Genomic DNA, 21,528 nt, shown 5'->3' with positions numbered 1-21,528 from the left:
TTTGATTTCACAATTCCACGCTCTTGGGTGGAATTTTGACAGATTAACCTAAATTCTGGGCATGACCGCCACTCTTACCACAGTTGTAAATGTCTCCTTTGGTCTGAGTATGGAATTCACAGATGACAGTGTGAAACTAGTTGAATAATTCTTTATGTTCTTGCTTACCTAGTTGAAGTGAGACCATTCAGTACTCAGTAAAGAGCCGGATAGAACCATTTAAGACTTGAGAAGACACAGGGCATCAGGGTTACTATTATGATGCCTGCCAAGAGGATAATATTAAAAGACCAAGGAGTTCACAACGGTTCTTACGAAACAAACCAAACCAAACAAGTCACAGTCGAGGCAATATAGGCAGTTCAGCAGTATTTGAGTGTAGTTGGTCACAGTCCTTGTTCAGGGGCTGATGGTGATTAAGGACCACAGTTGACTGTATAACAGCCTGATTGAAAGAGATATTCATGGCCGGGCCTGGTGGCGGGTGCCTGTAATCCCAGCTACTGGAGAGGCCGAGGCAGGAGAATTACTTGGAGCAGGGAGGTGGAGGTTGCGGTGAGCCGAGATCGCACCATTCCATTGTACTCCAGCCTGGGAGACAAGAGTGAAGCTTTGTCTCAAAAAAAAAAAAAAGAGGTTTTCATTTTGTTTTTGTTTTGAGATGGAGTTTTACTCTCCTTGCCCAGGCTGGAGTGCAGTGGTGCAATCTTGGCTCACTGCAACCTCAGCTTCCTGGGTTCAAGCAATTCTCCTGCCACAGCCTCCTGAGTAGCTGGGATTACAGGCATGTGCCACCACGCCTGGCTAATTTTGTGTTTTTAGTAGAGACTTGGTATTTCTCCATGTTGGTCAAGCTGGTCTCTGATTAGCCACTGCGCTTGGCTGAGGTATTCGTTTTCATTGTTAGCCTGGTAACACAAGTCATAATGACCTGGAGACATACTAGAATATATTTAAAAATTACAAACCTTGGAAAACCCAAGCTTGCCATTCACCATTGAGGATGCCTGCAGACCAACTCCTAGTTGCTCTCATAAACATATCGTGGGTTTTTTTTTCTTTTCTTTTTTTTGTTTTGTTTTTTTTTACTTTTTGTTTTTGTGTTTTTTTCTTTTAAGAGATTAGGCCAGTGTGGTGGCTTATGTCTGTAATCCCAGCACTTTGGGTGGCTGAGGCGGGTGGATCACAAGGTCAATATATCATGAGGTCAGGAGAACCTCATCTCTACTAAAAATATAAAAATTAGCTGGACATGGTAGCACATACCTGCCTCCCAGCTACTCGGGAGGCTGAGGCAGGAGAATTGCTTGAACCCAGGCAGCAGAGATTGCAGTGATCTGATATCATGCCACCGCACTTCAGCCTGGTGACAGAACGAGACTCCGTCTCAAAGAAAAAAAGATTAATTTTCTTAATGTGTTTGGTGGCTGTGTCAAAAGCCACCTTTTAAATTCTGTAGTAACAAAATCAGGGGAGAGATACTCAGTTTTGGTCAGTACCACACATAAGCCCCCAACTAGAGGAAAAAGGAGCCGTAAAGTTGCATGATGCTCCATTAAGTGTTTTGGTTGAGTGCATATATTGCTGTCCGCTTTTCAGAGAGTGACAGCTACCTCTGGGAGGTCCATCTACAAAATCTAAGATTTTTCCCGATTTACAGATTATCTTTAAATTCCATACAACCAGTGCCCCACTACTGCCAAGAGTGAGCCCCCAGGAGTCCCACCGGAGTTTTTCCTCAGTTGAAAGTAGTGTATCTATTTCAAGATTGGAGGTAATTTCAGTTATTGATTATTTTGTCCTCTGATCACAGAAGCTGTTACGGGAATTTTTAGGGAAAGCTATTTGAATGACAGGAGTGAGCCAGGCCAAGTAGCAGCATCCAAACCAGACAGGAAGCAGATTTTCCTCAGACTCAATAGAAGCCCTTGGAGATTGGAAAAGAGGGTCACCTAGTTGCATTTGTGCAACGGTCAGTTAAATTTATTTGCCTGTAAATCTGCATAGCTCCTGAACAAGGTTCAGTGAGAAATGTACTTTTTAAAGCTCCTTTATAGTATGTGGTAGGTGTGTATAGCCACACTTAGTTAAAGAAAATGACCTTACTGGATTTTATTTATTTATTTTTTGAGACAGTCTCACTCTATCGCCAGGCTAGAGTGCAGGCGTGCGATCTCAGCTCACTACAACCTCCACCTCCCGGGATAAAGCAATTCTCCTGCTTCAGCCCCTGAGTACCTGGGATGACATGTGCCTGCCATCACACCCAGCTGATTTTTGTATTTTTAGTAGAGACAGGGTTTCACTGTGTTGGCCAGGATGGTCTCAATCTTGACTTCGTGATCCCCCCACCTCAGCCTGTCAAAGTGCTGGGATTATAGGCATGAGCCACTGTACCTGGCCGCTGGATTTTTTTTTTTTTTTTTTTTTTTAACAGTCTTGCTGCGTCACCCAGGCTGGTGTGCAATGGTGCCATCTCAGCTCACTGCAACCTCTGCCTCCCGGGCTCAAATGATTCTCTGCCTCATCCTCCCAAGTACCTGGGACTAAAGGCGCATACCACCATGCCTGGCTAAATTTTCTTTCTTTCTTTTCTTTCTTTTTAATTCTCCTGAGATGGGCTCTCGCCCTGTTGCCCAGGCTGGAGTGCAATGGCATGATTTTAGCTCACTGCCACCTCCACCTCCCGGGTTCAAATGATTCTCCCGCTTCGGCCTCCCATGTAGCTGGGATTACAGGCATGTGCCACCACGCTCAGCTAAGTTTTGTAATTTTAGTAGAGATGGGTTTCACTGTTTGGCCAGACTGGTTTCAAACTCCTGACCTTAAGTAATCTGCCTACCTTGGCCCCCCAAAGTACTGGAATTACAGGCAAGAGCCACCATTCCCGCCTCCTACTGGATTTAATCTGATAACATTATACAAGCAATCACTTGTATCCATATAGCTAATTCCCAGGTCTTGAGTGTGTGACGTCTGGAAGCACAATATACCTTTTGCAGGCTCACTTGAATAGGTTTTCTGTGTTTAGTAACAACCTGGTTATTCACTGGAAAAGTCAAGAGTATTTCTAGCGAGTGCAGGAAAGCAAATGAAGCAGTGATGTTTAGAATACCATGGATAGCTTTCCACTCCTTACTCCTTTGGAGCTTGAGTCACTGCCATTGGGAACATGGAGAGGCACTGGCATCAGTGGAATTGCTTTCTGATTTTTTGGCATTTGCCCACAAATCCAACAGTTACTCTGGTTTTGTGCTAGAACGTAAGATAGAGCTAAAGCCATCTGCTGATGATGGTCCCGTGGATTTTCCTGTGGGAAAAAGGAAAGGATTGGGACAAAAAAGATCAGAGGAGAAAAGCGAAAAGCACAAGGCTTTCATACTGGCAGAAAAGTCTCGATCTGTGGTCTTGGGAAAGCTGTCCACTTCTGGGATGCCGTCTACTTTGAGGGAGAGCTATTCCTGGTCAGCTTTACCTTAAACTCTCCAAGAGATTGTCCAGGAGTTTGAAGGGGCCCTTTTGAGTTATGAGATGCAGACCCAAGGTTACAGGTGTGGGTGGTGAGAAGAACCTGGTGTGGTCCTTTCCAACAGGGTTCAAGGGCAATCTTCTTCTGATGTTATTTCCGGAAGACCCAATTTTCAGGCTCTAGACCATGAAGGGTTGATTGTCAGTCGATCACAAAAAGCTTTCTGTACCTGGTAAAAATACACTTTGGCATAATGCATTAAAACCTTGCTTTGTTTAGTCATATCAGAGTTTAGGAGTGTGGGACATAGGTTCTGCTATTAGGGGCACCTGTTTCCAGTGACTATTTCATAAGGGGTTGACTTATGTTTTCTACTGGGAGTGGATCTGATTGCCATTTAATGCCAACAGTAGTACCTTTGGCCAAGACAACCCAGTTGGCTCAGCTAACTTTGCCAATTTCAGTTTTAAGATGCCATTTGTTCTTTTACCCTTTCTGTAACTGCCCAGTGGGTTCACCTTGCACGCTGTCTAGACAGAGCCAGTTTATCAAGACAGGGGAATTGCAATAAGAGAAAGAGTGTTTCACGCAGAGCCGGCTTTGAGAGTTTTATTGTTACTCAGATCAGTCTCCTCAGCCTCCAAGGATGAGAGTTATTTATTTATTTATTTATTTAGTTAGTTAGTTAGTTAGTTGTTTGGTTTTTTTCCCTTCTTTCTCCTACTTTCTTTCCCATAGTCTTCTTTATATTTATTTATTTATTTATTTATTTGAGATGGAGTTTCGCTCTTGTTACCCAGGCTGGAGTGCAATGGCGTGATCTCGGCTCACCGCAACCTCCGCCTCCTGGGTTCAGGCAATTCTCCTGCCTCAGCCTTCTGAGTAGCTGGGATTACAGGCACGCGCCACCATGCCCAGCTAATGTTTTTGTGTTTTTAATAGAGATGGGGGTTTCATCATGTTGACCAGGATGGTCTCGATCTCTTGACCTTGTGATCCACCCGCGTCAGCCTCCCAAAGTGCTGGGATTACAGGCTTGAGCCACAGCACCCAGCCCTATTTATTTTTTTTAAAGATGGGGTTTCATCGTGATGGCCAGGCTGGCCTTGAACTCCTAACCTCAGGTGATCCACCCACCTCGGCCTCCCAAAGTGCTAGGATTACAGGCATGAGCCACCTCCCCAGGCCCAAAGATAAGAGTTTTTAAGGGTAATTTGGTGGGTGGAAGAAGGCCAGTGAGTTGAGAGTGCTGGTTGGTCAAGTCAGAGATGAAATCATAGAAGAGTTGAAGCTGTCCTCTTGCTGGAGTCAGTTCCTGGATGGGGGCCACAAGATCAGTGTTTATCAGTCTGGGTGGTGCCGGCCCATCTGTCAAGTGCAGGATCTGCAAATATCTCAAGCACTGATCCTAGGAGCAGTTTAGGAAGCGTTGGAATCTTGTAGCCTCTAGCTGTATGATTGCTAAACTATAATTTCTAGTCTTGAGGCTAATTTGTTCATCCTAAAAAGGCAGTCTAGTCCCCAGGCCGAAAGGCAGTTGTATTGGGAAAGGGTTGTTAACATCTTTGTTTTAAACTATAAACTAAATAACTCCCAAAATTAGTTCAGCCTGTGCCTGGGAGTAAACAAGGACAGCCTGGAAGTTAGAAACAAGATGGAGTTGGGAGTTTCCCTATCTATAGCTGGATATTTCTCCAGGAATACTCCATAAAGGAAATACATTTCTAATAATTTCTTAGCTGCTGGCACAGCACCAGCTTTCCTGCAAGGGAAGACTCTGTTTGACCAGAAAACATACAAAGTATTACAAAAACTGATACCTCAGCAAGGGTGATAAGTGAATGAAGTCCATTTGTAAATGTTCTTATGGTCCATCAGATGGTGGAAATATAGTACCTGAAGTTTTTATTGTTTTCCTAGGATTATGAGTTTGACAAATCAAACATTGGTTATAAACCATTTTAGCAATTTTGGAACATATACCTCACCGATATTTTTTCATAATTTGGATCATTTTGTCTGTGATGAGTTGTGGAGTGCAGAGCTTTTAACAATGGAAGCTTCGAAGACTCGGGAAGCACCAGGTGGTTGTTAGGCCCTTTGTGAGTCTACGCTGAACACTGAATTTACATTTCTTTAGATACCAACTTCGTTTTTCCAAATTAAATGCATTGCACTGTTTATTAAATAGGTCACCACAGGGGAGTTGATTTGGATCAGTTTTATGGAGTTCATTCAGATTCCATATTCTAACAGTTTCAGCACTAGCTGAGTTAACATACAAATCGGCTAGGGCATTTCTTTGATATTCAGATTAAGTTATACAGGTATCATCTTCAATCTTAATCATAATGCTCTGTGATGATAACAGGATAACCAAAAGGAGTTCATCTAATTTGAGTTCCACTAGAAGTGAGAAACCCTTATTGTTTCTTTTTAAAATTATATAATTTTTATTAAACATATTTGCCTTTTTTGAGACAGGGCCTCTCTCTGTTGCCCAGGCTGGAGTGCCATGGCTTGATCATGGCTCACTGCAGCCTCGACCATCCGCCTACCTTAGCCCCCAGGGTAGCTGGGACTACAGGCACGAGTCACCATGCCCAGCTAATTTGTAGAGACGCAGTTTCAACATGTTGCTTAGGCTGGTCTTGAACTCCTGGAGTTAAGCAGTTTACCTATCTTGGCATCCCAAAGTGCTGAGATTACAGGTGTGATCTGCACCTGTTCCCATTGTTTTCATAACATGTCAAAATTGTATACTACTCTAAAAACATATCTGCTATCTTTTAAAATATTTACTGACTTGTCCTTAACTATATGATAAGCTTGGGTGGGAGCAAAAAGTTCTGCCAGCTGAGCTGACTTAAATTGAGGAAGTGTTCCCTTCTCTATTAACTCATTTTGGGCAGTAACACCATACCCATAATTTCCTTCTGAGACTTTGGCATAGGACCCACCAACAGAGTAGTAACTCAGGATTATCCAATGGAGCATCTTGTAAATCAACACAAGGGGCTACTAGTTTGGATACTACACCTGTACAATTGTGGTCTTTACCATGGTCAGTCAGAAGTAATGAAATAGCAGTGTTAAGTAGGTTTTAGATGGAGTAGCATTTTAGATGGAGATCAGAAAGAAGCAGGAGAAAATTTCATGAGATCATAAGATGTTAGTCTACGTGCTGAAAAATGCTGAGCTTGGTTCGAATTTAATAGACTTTTCACAGCATGTGGAATTTGCAAATTAAGTTCATTTCCTAAAACCAGCTCTGATGAAACTTCTAGCAACTTGGTGGCTGCTGCTGCTTCTATTTTTTGTTTGTTTGTTTGTTTGTTTGTTTTTTGAGATGGAGTTTTGCTCTTGTTGCCCAGGCTGGAGTGCAATGATGTGATCTCAGCTGACTGCAACCTTCACCTCCTGGGTTCAAGCGATTCCTGCCTCAGCCTCCTGAGTAGCTGGGATTACACACATGTACCACCATACCCTGCTAATTTTTGTGTGTTCTTAGTAGAGACGGGCTTTCTCCATGTTGGTCAGGCTGGTCTTGAACTCCTGACCTTAGGTGATTCTCCCGCCTCAGCCTCCCCGACTCAGCCTCCCAAAGTGCTGGGATTACGGGAGTGAGCCATGGCCCATAGCCTTTTTTTTTTTTTTTTTTTTGAGACGGAGTTTTGCTCTTGTTACCCAGGCTGGAGTGCAATGGCGCGATCTCGGCTCACCGCAACCTCCGCCTCCTGGGTTCAGGCAATTCTCCTGCCTCAGCCTCCTGAGTAGCTGGGATTACAGGCACTGCCACCACGCCCAGCTAGTTTTTTGTATTTTTAGTAGAGACGGGGTTTCACTATGTTGACCAGGATGGTCTCGATCTCTCGACCTCGTGATCCACCCGCCTCAGCCTCCCTAAGTGCTGGGATTACAGGCTTGAGCACCGCGCCCGGCTTTTTTTTTTTTTTTTTTTTAATAGTCATTTATTTAAAGAGAGACAGAAACAGGAGGAGAGAGAAGGAACACCTAATATGTGAGAGAATTCAGACAGATGGATTCCAGGAGAGGAAAGCAGCTTCCACACTGAGTGGAAGGGAATAGAGAGAGATGCAGTTTAGGAGGGGAAGACAGGCTTCCATGAGAGAATGTGGAAGGGGACTTCAGAGCGGGGATCCAGGAGAGAGAGAGACAGCTTCCATGAGAGAGTGTGGTGGAAGGGGATCCAAACGTGGAGTCCCCCCTTTTTCTTCTTTTTTTTTTTTGAGATGGAGTTTCGCTCTTGTTGCCCAGGCTGGAGTGCAATGGCGCGATCTCGGCTCACCGCAACCTCCGCCTCCTGGGTTCAGGCAATTCTCCTGCCCCAGCCTCCTGAGTAGCTGAGATTACAGGCACGCACCACCATGCCCAGCTAATTTTTTTTTGTATTTTTAGTAGAGACGGGGTTTCACCATGTTGACCAGGATGGTCTCGATCTCTCAACCTCGTGATCCACCTGCCTCGGCCTCCCAAAGTGCTGGGATTACAGGCTTGAGCCACCATGCCCGGCCCTTTTTTTTTTTTTAGAGACAGGATCTGTCTTGGACTTCCTTTAGTGGTGAAACTGTCTGGCCTAATGGGAGGAGGCTTATTGGTGGAAGCAGACAACTTTTTTCCAGTGCCCTGCTTATTTGCAATGAAGGCAGACACCTTGGGGAAAAGAATTTCTTGTTCTAGGATCTGTCTCTTGGTTGTGATTAAAAATAAAACAAAGTTCCGGGGGCCGGGCGCGGTGGCTCACGCCTGTAATCCCAGCACTTTGGGGGGCCGAGGCGGCTGGATCACGAGGTCAAGAGATCAAGACCATCCTGGTCAACATGGTGAAACCCCATCTCTACTAAAAATACAAAAAATCAGCTGGGCATGGTGGCGCGTGCCTGTAATCCCAGCTACTCAGGAGGCTGAGGCAGGAGAATTACCTGAACCCAGGAGGCGGAGGTTGTGGTGAGCCGAGATCGCGCCATTGCACTCCAGCCTGGGTAACAAGAGCAAAACTCCATCTCAAAAAAAAACAACAACAAAGTTCCTTTGGTCTCAGCCCCTGTAACTGTTGTAATTGGTGAGGCATAAGCTTGTTAGTCTTTTGGGGTTTTTTTTGCTCCAGTGTCCTCTCAAAATGTTCAGCCAAAGCTACCAATTCAGTCATGTCTGTAACTTCCCATCCAGGTTTATGTTTTTTTAATTAAACTGCTAACTTTGGGATGGAGTCCATTTATAAATAGCATAGTTGATGCAGTTCCTGCAGGAAGTGTTCCTTGCTGTTGGTTTGAACCCAAAATGCTTCACAGTGTTTCTAAGTGAGTTCTGTCATCTGAAACTTCTTTTGTCTGTATTGTGGACCAGTCAATTTTTTTGCATGGAAAAATCTTAGGAATTGAATCTAAAAGGTTTTTGGCAATGTTTCTGGCTTCTCTCAGCCATTCCTGTGGGGAGGTTTTTGAGTGTCTTTAACACCTTCCTCAGGTTGGCTTCATTCTGCAGCTATTGTTCATTTTCGAGCTTCTGCAGACCCCAGTATTATGTGAATAAATTGGTAAAGGTCAGGGAGTCCTGGACCGTAAGCTCTTACGAGTAAATTTTTGAGGGCTTCTCCATGGGTTAGGGAGTCCTTCACAATGGCTCTAAGCTCTGCGTTAGAACATGGAGTGAGGGTGGTTATGGCAGGAAGGCCTGGCTGATCACAAGCTCTTATCTTTGTAATGCCTCTGTCCACCTTCTTTTTTTTTTTCGTCATCTTCGGAGAGTGAAAGGGTAATTTGACTAGAAGACTGGGGAGCAAATTATTGAGGTAGAGATGGGTAAAGAGAAGAAACAGGATTATTTCGGAATACAGTCCTCTTTCATCATGTTCTTAGTCTGTTTAAAATTTTTGCTTGCTTTTTGCAAAGAATCTTTTTAAGGAGGTTATTTTTAATTTGTTTATTCTTTTAGATGCTTTGCATACAAAGTAAAGAACACCTCCCATTGTTTTGTGGGATATGTTCCCCTTTTTTCTAATATGCCTCCCAACTAAACAATTTTATCCAAATTAAAACTTACCTAATTGCCCAGGTATGGTGGCTCATGTCTGTAATCCCAGCAGTTTGGGAGGCTTAGGTGAGTGGATAACTTGAGATCAGGAGTTCAAGACCAGCCTGGCCAGTATGGTGAAACCCCGTCTCTACTAAAAATACAAAAAAAAAAAAAAACCAGGCACCTGGTGGCAGGCATCTATAATCCTACCTGCTAGGGAGGCTGAGGCAGGAAAATCACTTGAACCTGGAAGGCAGAGGCTGCAGTGAGCCAAGATCACGCCATTGCACACCAGCCTGGGCATTGCAAGACTCCGTCTCAAAAAACAAAAACAAAAAAAACAAAACAAACTTCTCTATTGTGGTCAACTTAATTCTAAGTTGTCTCCGGAAGGGTTAATCCATTTTTCCAAAAATATGCACATTGTGGGCCCATCATTTTAATGTATAAAATTAACTGGAGTCTCAACAGTCTCTGATTTCTTTGGATTGATATGAGTACATTATCCAGAAGTTACTTATTTGAAGTCTGGGGCTTGTAAATTCAATCTGATGCTATATCCAATGCAGTATAAACATTGCTCACATTGACTCAGGGATCTGAGAACACAAGTCAGTCGAGCTCAGAATTTGAGAGAAAACTCGCCCACACCTTCAGTTACAATCAAGAGAGCAGCGTGCACAATTGGTGCTGGAGGTGCCTCTCTTGGTTGCTTGCTGTTCTAAGGAGTCACTGGAATTTTACTTCCATCCTTACTTCTACTCCAGATCTGATGAAAGAAGAACTTTAAACACATTTAACAGAGTTTCATTTAGCAAGGAAAAAAATGATTTGCAAATCGAGCAGCCCTCAGAATCAAAACAGATTCAGAGAAACTCGGGGTCTATCACATGGACAGACAAGATTTATGGACAAAAAAAAAAAAGGAATATAAGGTATATAAACAGCTGGAACGTTTCCAGCTCAGCCTTTGCCAGTATGTTAGGGTGGTTTGAACAGTTGGCTGCCTGTGAATGGTTGAAGTGTGGCTGGAGTGATGGGCTGAGGCTCAGAAGATACTCCTCAGGTTTTCAGTTTGTTACACACTAAGTTACAATCCAGACTGAGGAACTCAAGGAAGCAACTATTAATACCAAGGCTTTCTCAGAACAAATTTTAGAAGTATAGATCATTATGTATTAGAGTAATAAAGTTCTAAGAATATGTACTTCTAAGTATCAGACAAATATATTTCTCTCATCTAGCCTAAGTTTACTCTCATGAGACATTTTCAGTTAATGGCAAAGGACATTAGTTAGCAATGTTAAACATGAGTTGAGGGTTGACCTAGAGATCTGAGAAATACTAGCCGACACACTGAAGACTGTGTAAACAGGATGAGCCAGGAGACTGCACAGAATGATGGATATTGTGGGGCTCCACCCAGTCAATATTCTGAAAACTGGGGCCCAGGGCAAACTTCTGGCCACACCTTGATCCATCAGGACTAGACCCCAAGATAGAGTTTCCTTGTGGATTGCTTCCACTTTGACATTTCACGAGGGTTATCCCTGCCTCGTGCACACCCGTACTGGAATGCAGAGAGCTGCCTGGACCTGCCCTGTGGGCTTCCGTTCTCATCGGCACTAAGAAGCCCCAATCCGAAGCCTTTCCCCTCCTGGTTCTGAGACAGATGGTGAGAAGGAGAAACCATGAAATTCCTTCTAATAACCCTGTTAACTTTTTTCTTTGTCTCAGATTGTCCCTAGATATTAGTGGGTACAACTGTTAACAAAAAACAATTAAGGATGCTTAAGTCAGACTTCGAAATTCAAACCCAAGTAGCTGTCCTACCAGCTAAAGAATGAGTTTGTAGCCGGGCGCGGTGGCTCAAGCCTGTAATCCCAGCACTTTGGGAGGCCGAGGCGGGTGGATCACGAGGTCGAGAGATCGAGACCATCCTGGTCAACATGGTGAAACCCTGTCTCTACTAAAAGTGCAAAAAATTAGCTGGGCATGGTGGCACGTGCCTGTAATCCCAGCTACTCAGGAGGCTGAGGCAGGAGAATTGCCTGAGCCCAGGAGGCGGAGGTTGCGGTGAGCCGAGATCGCGCCATTGCACTCCAGCCTGGGTAACAAGGGCGAAACTCCGTCTCAAAAAAAAAAAAAATGAGTTTGTATGGAAATGGCCTGTGGTACCCCAGTGAAACTAGGGAAGTTGAAAATGGGATGCTTGGCCAGGCACAGTGGCTCACACCTGTAAACCAAGCACTTTGGAGGCCAAGGTGGGTGGATCATCTGAGGTCAGGAGTTCAAGACCAGCTTGACCAACATGGTGAAACCCTGTCTTAAAAAAAAAAAAAAAAAGAAAGAAAAAAAAAGAAAGAAAAGAAAATGAGATGCTTGTAGCCAGTAAGGATATTCTGACTAATTACACATTACTCGACATAATCACAAGCATGAAACACTATCACTTGGAAAGACTTGGAATAAGGAGGTCGCACAGCACAGAGCACAGACCCCGGAGCAGGGCTGCAGGGTGCTCCCCTGACTCCCAGACCTGCCACTAGTTAACCTCCCCAGACTTCAGTTTCCTCATCCAAAAAATGGGGAAGATATCACTACCATACCTACATACCTAGCTGGCAGGTTTGTTAAGATAAAGTGAGTGAATGCACGTATAGCTCTTAAATCAGGCACTGGTGCCAAGTCCTATATTAATTAACATTTAGGCTTCCTGGGTTCGGTGGCTTATGCCTGTAATCGTAGCACTTAGAGAGGATGAGGAGGGTGGATCACTTGAACCCCGGGAGTTCTAGACTAGCCTAGGCAACATGGAGGACCTCTATCTACAAAACATACAAAAATTAGCTGGGCACGGTAGCGTGTACGTGTAGCCCCAGCCACCTGCGAGGCGGAAGTGGGAGGATCGCTTGAGCCTGGGAGATTGAGGCTACGGTGAGCCGCGATCACACAACGGCACTCCAGCCTGGGTGGCAAAGCAAGATTCTGTCTTTAAAAACAATTGTGCTAGCATTATTATTTTGTACTGAAAAATATAAATGTATCCTATATTAGTTATTCACTGCCTGCAGATGATTAAAGGGAAAAAGCATGGAGGAGTACATACAGGACATTTTGTTTTTTTTGTTGTTGTTGTTTTGAAATGCAATTTCACTCTTGTTACCTAGGCAGAAGTGCAGTGACAAGATCTTGGCTCACTGCAACCTCCACCTCCCGGGTTCAAGTGATTCTCCTGCCTCAGGCTCCCGAGTAGCTGGGATTACGGGTGTCCACCACCATGCCCGGCTAATTTTTTGTATTTTTAGTTGAGATGGGGTTTCACCATGTTGGCTAGGCTGGTCTCGAGCTCCTGACCTCAGGTGATCCACCCACCTTGGCATCCCAAAGTGCTAGGGTTATGGGCGTGAACCACACCACTCCCCTGCCCCACCCAACACAGGAGGTTTTTATCAGCCAGGCCTGGTGGTGGCTGGTATCACTTCTATGTGCCTTCTTCAGCTAGAACTCACATGGCCCCAGCTAATTGCAAAGGAAGCTAGGAAACACAGGCTAATACTCTGAGACCAGGAACAAGAGGAGAGTGTGAATTTTGCTGAATAGTCTTCCTTGAGCCAAAACCCATCCATAAGCCCCTACGCGATTTTGCATTTTTGGGTTAAGAAGCACTGGAGGCTGGGCGCAGTGGCTCAAGCCTGTAATCCCAGCACTCTGGGAGGCCGAGGCGGGTGGATCACGAGGTCAAGAGATCGAGACCATCCTGGTCAACATAGTGAAACCCCGTCTCTACTAAAAATACAAAAAATTAGCTGGGCATGGTGGCACGTGCCTGTAATCCCAGCTACTCGGGAGGCTGAGGCAGGAGAATTGCCTGAACCCAGGAGGCGGAGGTTGCGGTGAGCTGAGATCGTGGCATTGCACTCCAACCTGGGTAACAAGAGTGAAACTATGTCTCAAAAAAAAAAAAAAAAAAAAAAAAAAGAACCACTGGAATATCACGCCTGTAATCCAAGCACTTTGGAGGCCAAGGCGGGTAGATCACCTGAGGTCGGGAGTTCAAGACCACCCTGACCAACATGGTGAAAACCCATCTTTAAAAAAAAAAAAAAAAAACCACTGGAATCGAGAGATCAAGTGGGTAAAATACCTGTATAGTAATCATTTGTTGCTAGCAGAATTGGAGCGTGTAACCTGAACATTTTTTTCTTATTTGCAAAAGCTTTCTGTATGAAAAGTATTACAAAATAATAAAACTTAAATTAATTTGGTTATATATTTAAAGAGTTGCCTTTATGGAAAAGGATGTAATTGTATCAAATCAGGGCAGTGCCAGAAGGTCTGAGAGAAGTTCAGTAAGAAACAACCCGACCTATCATTACAAAATCCGTCTTCACTCCCTTGGCTTAGTGGACCTGAGGTGAGTAGAGTGCAACAAAAAAGCATTCGTAAAAATCAAAACCATAAAGCTTTGTGGACAACGGAGAGGTCTAGATGGAACTCAAGGGTCAAAGCAATAGAAAATTGTCTGATGAAAAAGCCAGCCCAAAGGAGAAGCAGAAGCCACATGCATCTGTCAGGTGGTGGGCAGGGAAATTTCCTAGGTACTTTAAAGTATACAAAGACAGTAGAGCCAGGTGTGCTTTGCTGGGTGTATGAATATTCCTAAAATGTCCATAAGCTGAATTTATAAAAACCTAGTTTTAAGGCTTTGGAAAAGATCTCTATGTAATTAAGTCTACAGAAAAGGTTAAAAATTCCCTTTTATTCATGTGGTCTTATAAGCCTAAGCATTTATTAATGTTCTTGAAGAAGATTATCCCACTAGTTTATGTTACATATTTAAGAAGGCACAGTCGTGATGATTCGTAAAATTCAGAATAGAAATGGCTTACTATGATTTTTTTTTTCAAATTTTCTGCAATGAACATATTGCTTTCTGAGTTAAGATTACAAAAAATAAAAACATGATATCAGGCAAGATTTTCTTAGAAAAGGGGTTTAGATTGATTTCCTACAGTTTGTCTTCTGTTACTTTGCATTATTGGATTGTTGTGGAACAGTGCAGTCACATTTTATACAAGAGTTTGTACAACATTTTAAATTAAGCTCATAAGTCCAAAGTCCCAATAGTTGCAATCATCTTGAAAATTCTTTAAAGTACCCACAATATGTACTGTATATGGGTTTGATTATATAAATCTGTTGCTTAGTATCAGTGTGTAATACAGATTAAAATATAGTCCATAATGAAATAGACATGTGAAGTGTTGTCTCATGGTACTATTTAAATTATTAGTCTCTGTTTCATTATTATGAGTGGGCATAGTTTAACTCATGTAAGTTAAGGCTAGGTACAGTAGCTCATGCCTGTAATCCCAGCACTTTGGGAGGCCAAGGTGAGTGGATCCCTTGAGCTCAGGAGTTTGAGACCAGCCTGGGAAACAAAGTGAGACCCCTGTCTTTACAAAAAATTTTTAAAAATTAGTCAGGTGTGGTGTCATGCACCTGTAGTCCCAGCTACTTGGGAAGCTGAGCTGGGAGGATGTCTTGCTCCTGGGAGGCAAAGGTGGCAGTGAAGCAAGATTGCACCACTGCACCCCAGCGTGGGTGAAAGAGCCAGACCCTGTCTCCAAATAATAATAATAATTCATATAAGTTAAGTTAACACAAGATGGAATTCCATGGTATAGTAGCATACGCACTGTACTTGAGTTGGAAGGCCTGGTATTTTATGACCTTGGGACAAGTATTTGACCTTTCCAAGCTTTACCTCTGTTGCTTGTAAGGTGGGGCTTCTACTACTTACTTCTTAAATTGGATTAAAGATGAAGTGAGGCCCGGCGCGGCGGCTCAAGCCTGTAATCCCAGCACTTTGGGAGGCCCAGGTGCGTGGATCATGAGGTCAAGAGATCGAGACCATCCTGGTCAACATGGTGAAACCCCGTCTCTACTAAAAATACAAAAAATTAGCTGGGCATGGTGGCGTGTGCCTGTAATCCCAGCTACTCAGGAGGCTGAGGCAGGAGAATTGCCTGAACCCAGGAGGCGGAGGTTGCGGTGAGCCGAGATCGCGCCATTGCACTCCAGCCTGGGTAACAAGAGCGAAACTCCATCTAAAAAAAAAGAAAAAAAAGGTGAAGTGAAATGACATAAACTCTAAAGTGTGAAACCTATCAAGAGGCTCCTACTAGATTGAGAATGTTGGGAAGGCAGGTACTGTGTCAGTCTTACTTCTATTGAATTTTCATGAGTTTTTGCTGGGAGTCACATTGGAAGACCGAATCAGTGAGATAACGCACTCTCCCTTTCCTGTCCACGGGGCAGACGTTCTCAGATAGACCTGTGCACAGAGTGGTGTCAACATATCTGAAGTAATGAAAACAATTTAGGTTTTTTCCTGAAACTTCAATCCATACAGAGAAACTAGGGCTGTGCATGTTTAAGTGAAACAAGCTTGTACAGAAATTCAGTGTAAACACTGGAAATTTCCCTCATTAGGCAGTGAGTAGTAGGTTTTATTGGGAAAGGATTTGTCATGTTGAAAGCTATCCAAGTCTAAGATCATTGTTTGCTTTGACTATTGAAAATATGTTTGTTCAGTAAACTTTCACCTTTTTATTCAATATTACATCTTAAAAAGAGGATTATTTTAATTATAATAGGGCCTAACTACTTTGATTAATGACAAGTCAAGGAGTAAAAATGAAAATAAGCAAGAAAATCTATCCATAGCAGCTAAGGTGACCGTGTCAACCAATTAGAGTTTTATTCTCTTCTCCACAAAATGAGACTTTAAACCTTTTGGCCATACTGCTTATATGATGTGAATCCATCAAGGAATAAATTGAGATGGAATCACGAAGAACCTTACCACGCACGTGTGCGCGCGCATGCATGTGTGTGTGTGTGTGTGTGTGTGTGTGTGTGTACGTACGTACTTTTTATTCTGAAATAATTATGGAGTCACAGGAAGTTGCAAAAACCTGTACATTGAGGGCCCATGAACCCGTCACTCAGCTTTCCCCAATGTTAACATCTTATCTAACCACAGTACAGTATCAAAACCAGCAAACTGACATTGGTGTAACTCACAGTTTATTCAGATTTCAGCAGTTATGTTGTAGTCTTGTCGGTGTATCAAGATGTAATAGTCTCCCGTTGATTGAAACAGTATCTGGAGTTCTTTGTCTCACATCTAAGATAATTAAGGAGTGTGGACACAAGGGTAGAGTGCAAGTTTAATAGGTGAAAGAAAGTTTTTTTGTAGTGGAGAGTGAAGCCTGAATGGGTTGTCCCCTATGAGGTTGGGTCTAGGGTTTTTATGGACTGGGAAGGGGAAGGAATGTGTTTAGTCCTTAATTCTCCCGGACGTGAGTGAAAGAACCTCTATCTCAGACAAGAGATTTACATTTTGGGACGTTGGTGAGACTACAACAGTTTATACATGCATTAATTTCTCTGTGCATGTGTGTGCACATAGTTCTAGGTGATTTTATCATGTGTGAAACTGCCATCACATGTAACCAGCATCACATGAGTGAGATCCATAAATGTACCATCGCCCCAAGGCTCCCTCACACAACTCCCTGAGAGCTCTAGCAGCGGCTTCCTCTCTCTTGCCCTCCATCTCTCACCTCTGGAAACCGCTCATCTGTTCTCCTTTTGCAGTGGCATGATCTCAACTCACCGCAACCTCTGTCTCCCAGGCTCAAGCAATTCTCCTGCCTCAAGCTCCTGAATAGCTGGGATTACAGGTGCCCACTACCACACCCAGCTAATTTTTATATTTTTCAGAGGCGAGGTTTCACCACTTTGGCCAGGCTGATCTCAAACTCCTCACCTCAAGTGATCCACCCGCCTAGGCCTCCCAAAGTGCCGTATCTTTTTTAAATTAGTTTTTTTTTCACTCAATGTAATTTCTTTGAGATGCATCCAATCTACTGTATGTATCAATAGTTTGTTCCTTTTTACTGCTGAGTAGAATTTCATGGTATGAATATACTACAGTTTGTTTAACCATTTACTTCTAAAGACATTTGGACAATTTTCCCTATTTGGCTGTTAAAAATAAAACCGTTATGAACATTCATGTTCTTTTTTTTGTTTGTTTATGGAGATGGAGTCTTGCTCTATCACCCAGGCTGGAGTACAGTGGCACCATCATAGCTCACTGAAGCCTTGACCTCCTGGGGTCAAGTGATCTTCCCATCTTGCCCTCTCAAAGTGCTAGGATTACAGGTGTGAGTCACCACACTGGGCCATCATGTACAAGTTTCTGCATGAAAATGGTTTTTTATACCCAAGACAGTACAATTGTAGAGTCATATGGTAAGTCCATTTTCAGCTTAAAACGATTTCTCAGAGAAATGTGCCATTTTACATTTCTTCTAGCAGTGTGTGAGTGATTCAGTGTCTCCACATTCTCACCATCATGTAGTGTTACCGATCAGATGTAGTGATACCACATTATGGGCTTAATTCACATTGCTCTAGTGGCTAACTTTTTTGAATATTTTTTATGTGCTTAAGTGTTATCTGTATATCCTCTTCGAAGTGTCTGTGCATATCTTTTGCCTGTGTTCTAATTATATTACTTGATTTTTTTTTGTTTGTTCTTTTTGTTTGTTTGTTTTTGAGACAGAGTCGCTCTGTCGCCCAGGCGGGAGTGCAGTGGTGTGATCTCAGCTCACTGCAACCTCCATCTCCCAGGTTTAAGCAATTCTCCTGCCTCAGCCTCGTGAGTAGCTGGGACTACAGGCATGCACCATCATGCCCGGTTAATTTTTGTTTTTTGGGTGTTTTTGTTTTGTTTTGTTTTTGAGATGGAATTTCCCTCTTGTTACCCAGGCTGGAGTGCAATGGCACAATCTCGGCTCACCGCAACCTTCGCCTCCTGGGTTCAGGCAATTCTCCTGCCTCAGCCTCCCGAGTAGCTGGGATTACAGGCACGTGCCACCATGCCCAGCTAATTTTTTGTATTTTTAGTAGAGACGGGGTTTCACCATGTTGACCAGGATGGTCTCCATCTCTTGACCTCGTGATCCACCCGCCTTGGCCTCCCAAAGTGCTGGGATTACAGGCTTGAGCCACCGCGCCTGACCTTTTTTTTTTTTTTTTTGAGGCGGAGTCTTGCTCTGTTACCCAGGCTGGAGTGCAGTGACGTGATCTTGGCTCATTGAACCTCTATCTCCCTGGTTCAAGCAATTTTCCAGCCTCTTGAGTAGCTTGGATTACAGATGCCTGCCCCCAAGTTCTACTAATTTTTGTATTTTTAGTGCAGAAAGAGTTTCATCATATTAGTCAGGCTGGTCTTAAACTCCTGACTTCAGGTGATCCACCTACCTCGGCATCCCAAAGTGCTGGGATTACAGGCATGAGACACTGTGCCTGGCTCTATTATTTGATGTTTAATACACAGTTTTGAGAGTTTCAATTTCAGTGATTTGTGCTCTTATCTTTAATAGTTCCTTCCATTTGTTGTGGGTTTATTTTGCTGTTTTTTAAAAATTATTTTTAGATCTTCCCTTTTTTCTAATGCAGCAGTTTTATAAATTCGCTTCTCCACATTGCTTTAGCTGTATCCACAAACTTTGATTTTTTCATTCAATTCTGTGTGTTTTTCAATTTTTGACACTCTTTGATTCATCCATTATTAGGCATTATTGTTTAATTTCCAAGTGTTTGAAGATTTTCTGTTATTGATTTCTTTCTAGTCTTATTTCATTATGGCTAGAAAATATATTCTCTCTGATTTCAATTATTTTAGATTTGTTAGTATTTGTTTTCTAACCCAGGGTCAGTTGGGGTGAATGTTCAATGGGTGCTAGAAAAGAATGTTTTCTACTGTTGTTGCGTAGAGTGTTCTTTAAATACTGATTTGATCTGTTGGTTGATGGTCAGTTTTTCTAGATTCCTGCTGATTTTCTGTTTATTAGTTCTGTGAATTGCTGAAAGCAGGATACTGAAGTAGCCAACTATAATTATGGATTGCCAGTTTCTCCTTTTAGCTTTATGAGTTTCTACTTCATGTACTTTTTTTTTTTTTTTTGAGACGGAGTTTCACTCTTGTTACCCAGGCTGGAGTGCAATGGCGCGATCTCGGCTCACCGCAACCTCCGCCTCCTGGGTTCAAGCAATTCTCCTGCCTCAGCCTCCTGAGTAGCTGGGACTACAGGCACACGCCACCATGCCCAGCTAATTTTTTGTATTTTTAGTAGAGACGGGGTTTCACCATGTTGACCAGGATGGTCTCGATCTCTTGACCTCGTGATCCACCCGCCTCGGCCTCCCAAAGTGCTGGGATTACAGGCTTGAGCCACCGTGCCCGGCTACTTCATGTACTTTTAAGCTCTTGTTTGGCGCATACACATTTAGGATAGCTGTATCTTCTTGACAGAGAGTAATGTTTGTCCTTTTTACTTTTCTTTGCTCAGAAGTCCACTTAGTCTACTTTATCTGGTAGTAATATAGCCACTCCTGCTTTTTTGGATTAATGTTTGCATGATATATCTTTTTCTATCCTATCAATTTCGACCTACCTATGTTGTTAGGCTTGAAGAGAATTTCTTACAGAGTTTCTTCTATATTTGAGTTGGATTTTATTTTTAAATTTGTATATTTAGGCCATTTATATTTAATATAATGATGATATGCTAGGGCTTAAGTTAGCCGTTTCATTTTTGTGTTTCTTTCTCTGTCATTCTTCTGTTTCTTTTATCTTGCTTTTCGTTTTGATTTTTTTTAGCATATTGCATTTTACAGTTTTTTTTTAGTGGTTCCTCCATGCAGTGCCATATACATTTGTAACTTATGACAGCCTACTGTTTTTGACATTTTCACCCATCAAAGGCAATGCAGAACTCTTCCATTTAGGTCCCTTTACCTGCCTCACTTCTGAAATAGATTTTGTTGTAGATGTTTCCTCTAGATATGTTGAATATCACGTTAGGTAGTGTTGTAATTTTTGATTCAACCATAAAATGAGATTTTTAAAACCCATAAGGTGAAGAATAGTCTATTATTATTACTTCAGTTTTTACTTATTCTTTTCCTCTTTCCTTTCTGAATGTCCTAACCTTCTTCTGTTATTGTTTTCTTTTTGTTAACAAGAGCTTCCTTTAACTGTTCTTTAAAGGCGGATGTGCTAGCAACAAATTTTCTTAATCCTTTATCTGAGAATGCCTTCATTTCCCCATTATTTCTAAAAGATCGTTTCATTGTATATAGGATTCAGGGTTGATATTTCTTTCAGCACTTGAAAATATTACGCATCTTCCTTTTGGCCTTCATAGTTTCAGATGGGAAAACACTGTCATTCAAATTAGTATTTACTTATAGGTAATGTGCGATTTCCCTTGTTGTCAATATTTTTTTCTTTGTCTTTTGTTTTTAGAAGTTTATTTCTGTTTTTTTTTGTTTTGTTTTGTTTTTTTTTTTTGAGATGGAGTTTTGCTCTTGTCACCCAGGCTGGAGTGCAATGGCACGATCCCGGCTCACTGCAACCTCCGCCTCCTGGGTTCAGACAATTCTCCTGCCTCAGCCTCCTGAGTAGCTGGGATTACAGGCACGCGCCACCATGCCCAGCTGATTTTTTGTATTTTTAGTAGAGACGGGGTTTCACCATGTTGACCAGGATGGTCTCGATCTCTTGACCTCGTGATCCACCTGCCTCGGCCTCCCAAAGTGCTGGGATTACAGGCTTGAGCCACCGCGCCCGACCTAGAAGTTTATTTCTAATTTATCTTGGAATGGGTTTCTTTGTGTTTATTCCGTTTGGGACTTACTCAGCTTCTAGAAACCGTAGGTTTATGTCTTTTGCCAAACTTGGGAAGTTTTAAATTTGATTCCCTTTTTCCTCTCTTTCTGAAACCATTATGATAGGAATTTAGATCTTTTATTATTTTCCCACAGAGCCCTGAAGCAGTGTTCATTTTTTTCTGTTTTCTTACTGTTGTTCAAATCGAGTAAATTTTATTGATCTGCTGTCAGATTCATTGATTCTGTCTCTACTATACTATCAACAA

The 21,528-nt window shown here is 42.6% G+C and overlaps 1 protein-coding gene across 29 annotated transcripts in view; it reads left to right on the top strand.

The window, feature by feature from the left end:
* AOPEP (aminopeptidase O (putative)) overlaps positions 1-21,528 on the top strand; it is a 375,128-nt gene that overhangs the window by 152,411 nt on the left and 201,189 nt on the right. The window lies entirely within an intron of this gene.

This window comes from Saimiri boliviensis, chromosome 2 (assembly GCF_048565385.1).
Source record: "Saimiri boliviensis isolate mSaiBol1 chromosome 2, mSaiBol1.pri, whole genome shotgun sequence".
NCBI lineage: Eukaryota > Metazoa > Chordata > Mammalia > Primates > Cebidae > Saimiri > Saimiri boliviensis.
The sequence above is the reverse complement of the archived record's forward strand: the minus strand, read 5'-3'. Positions and strand labels throughout refer to the sequence as shown.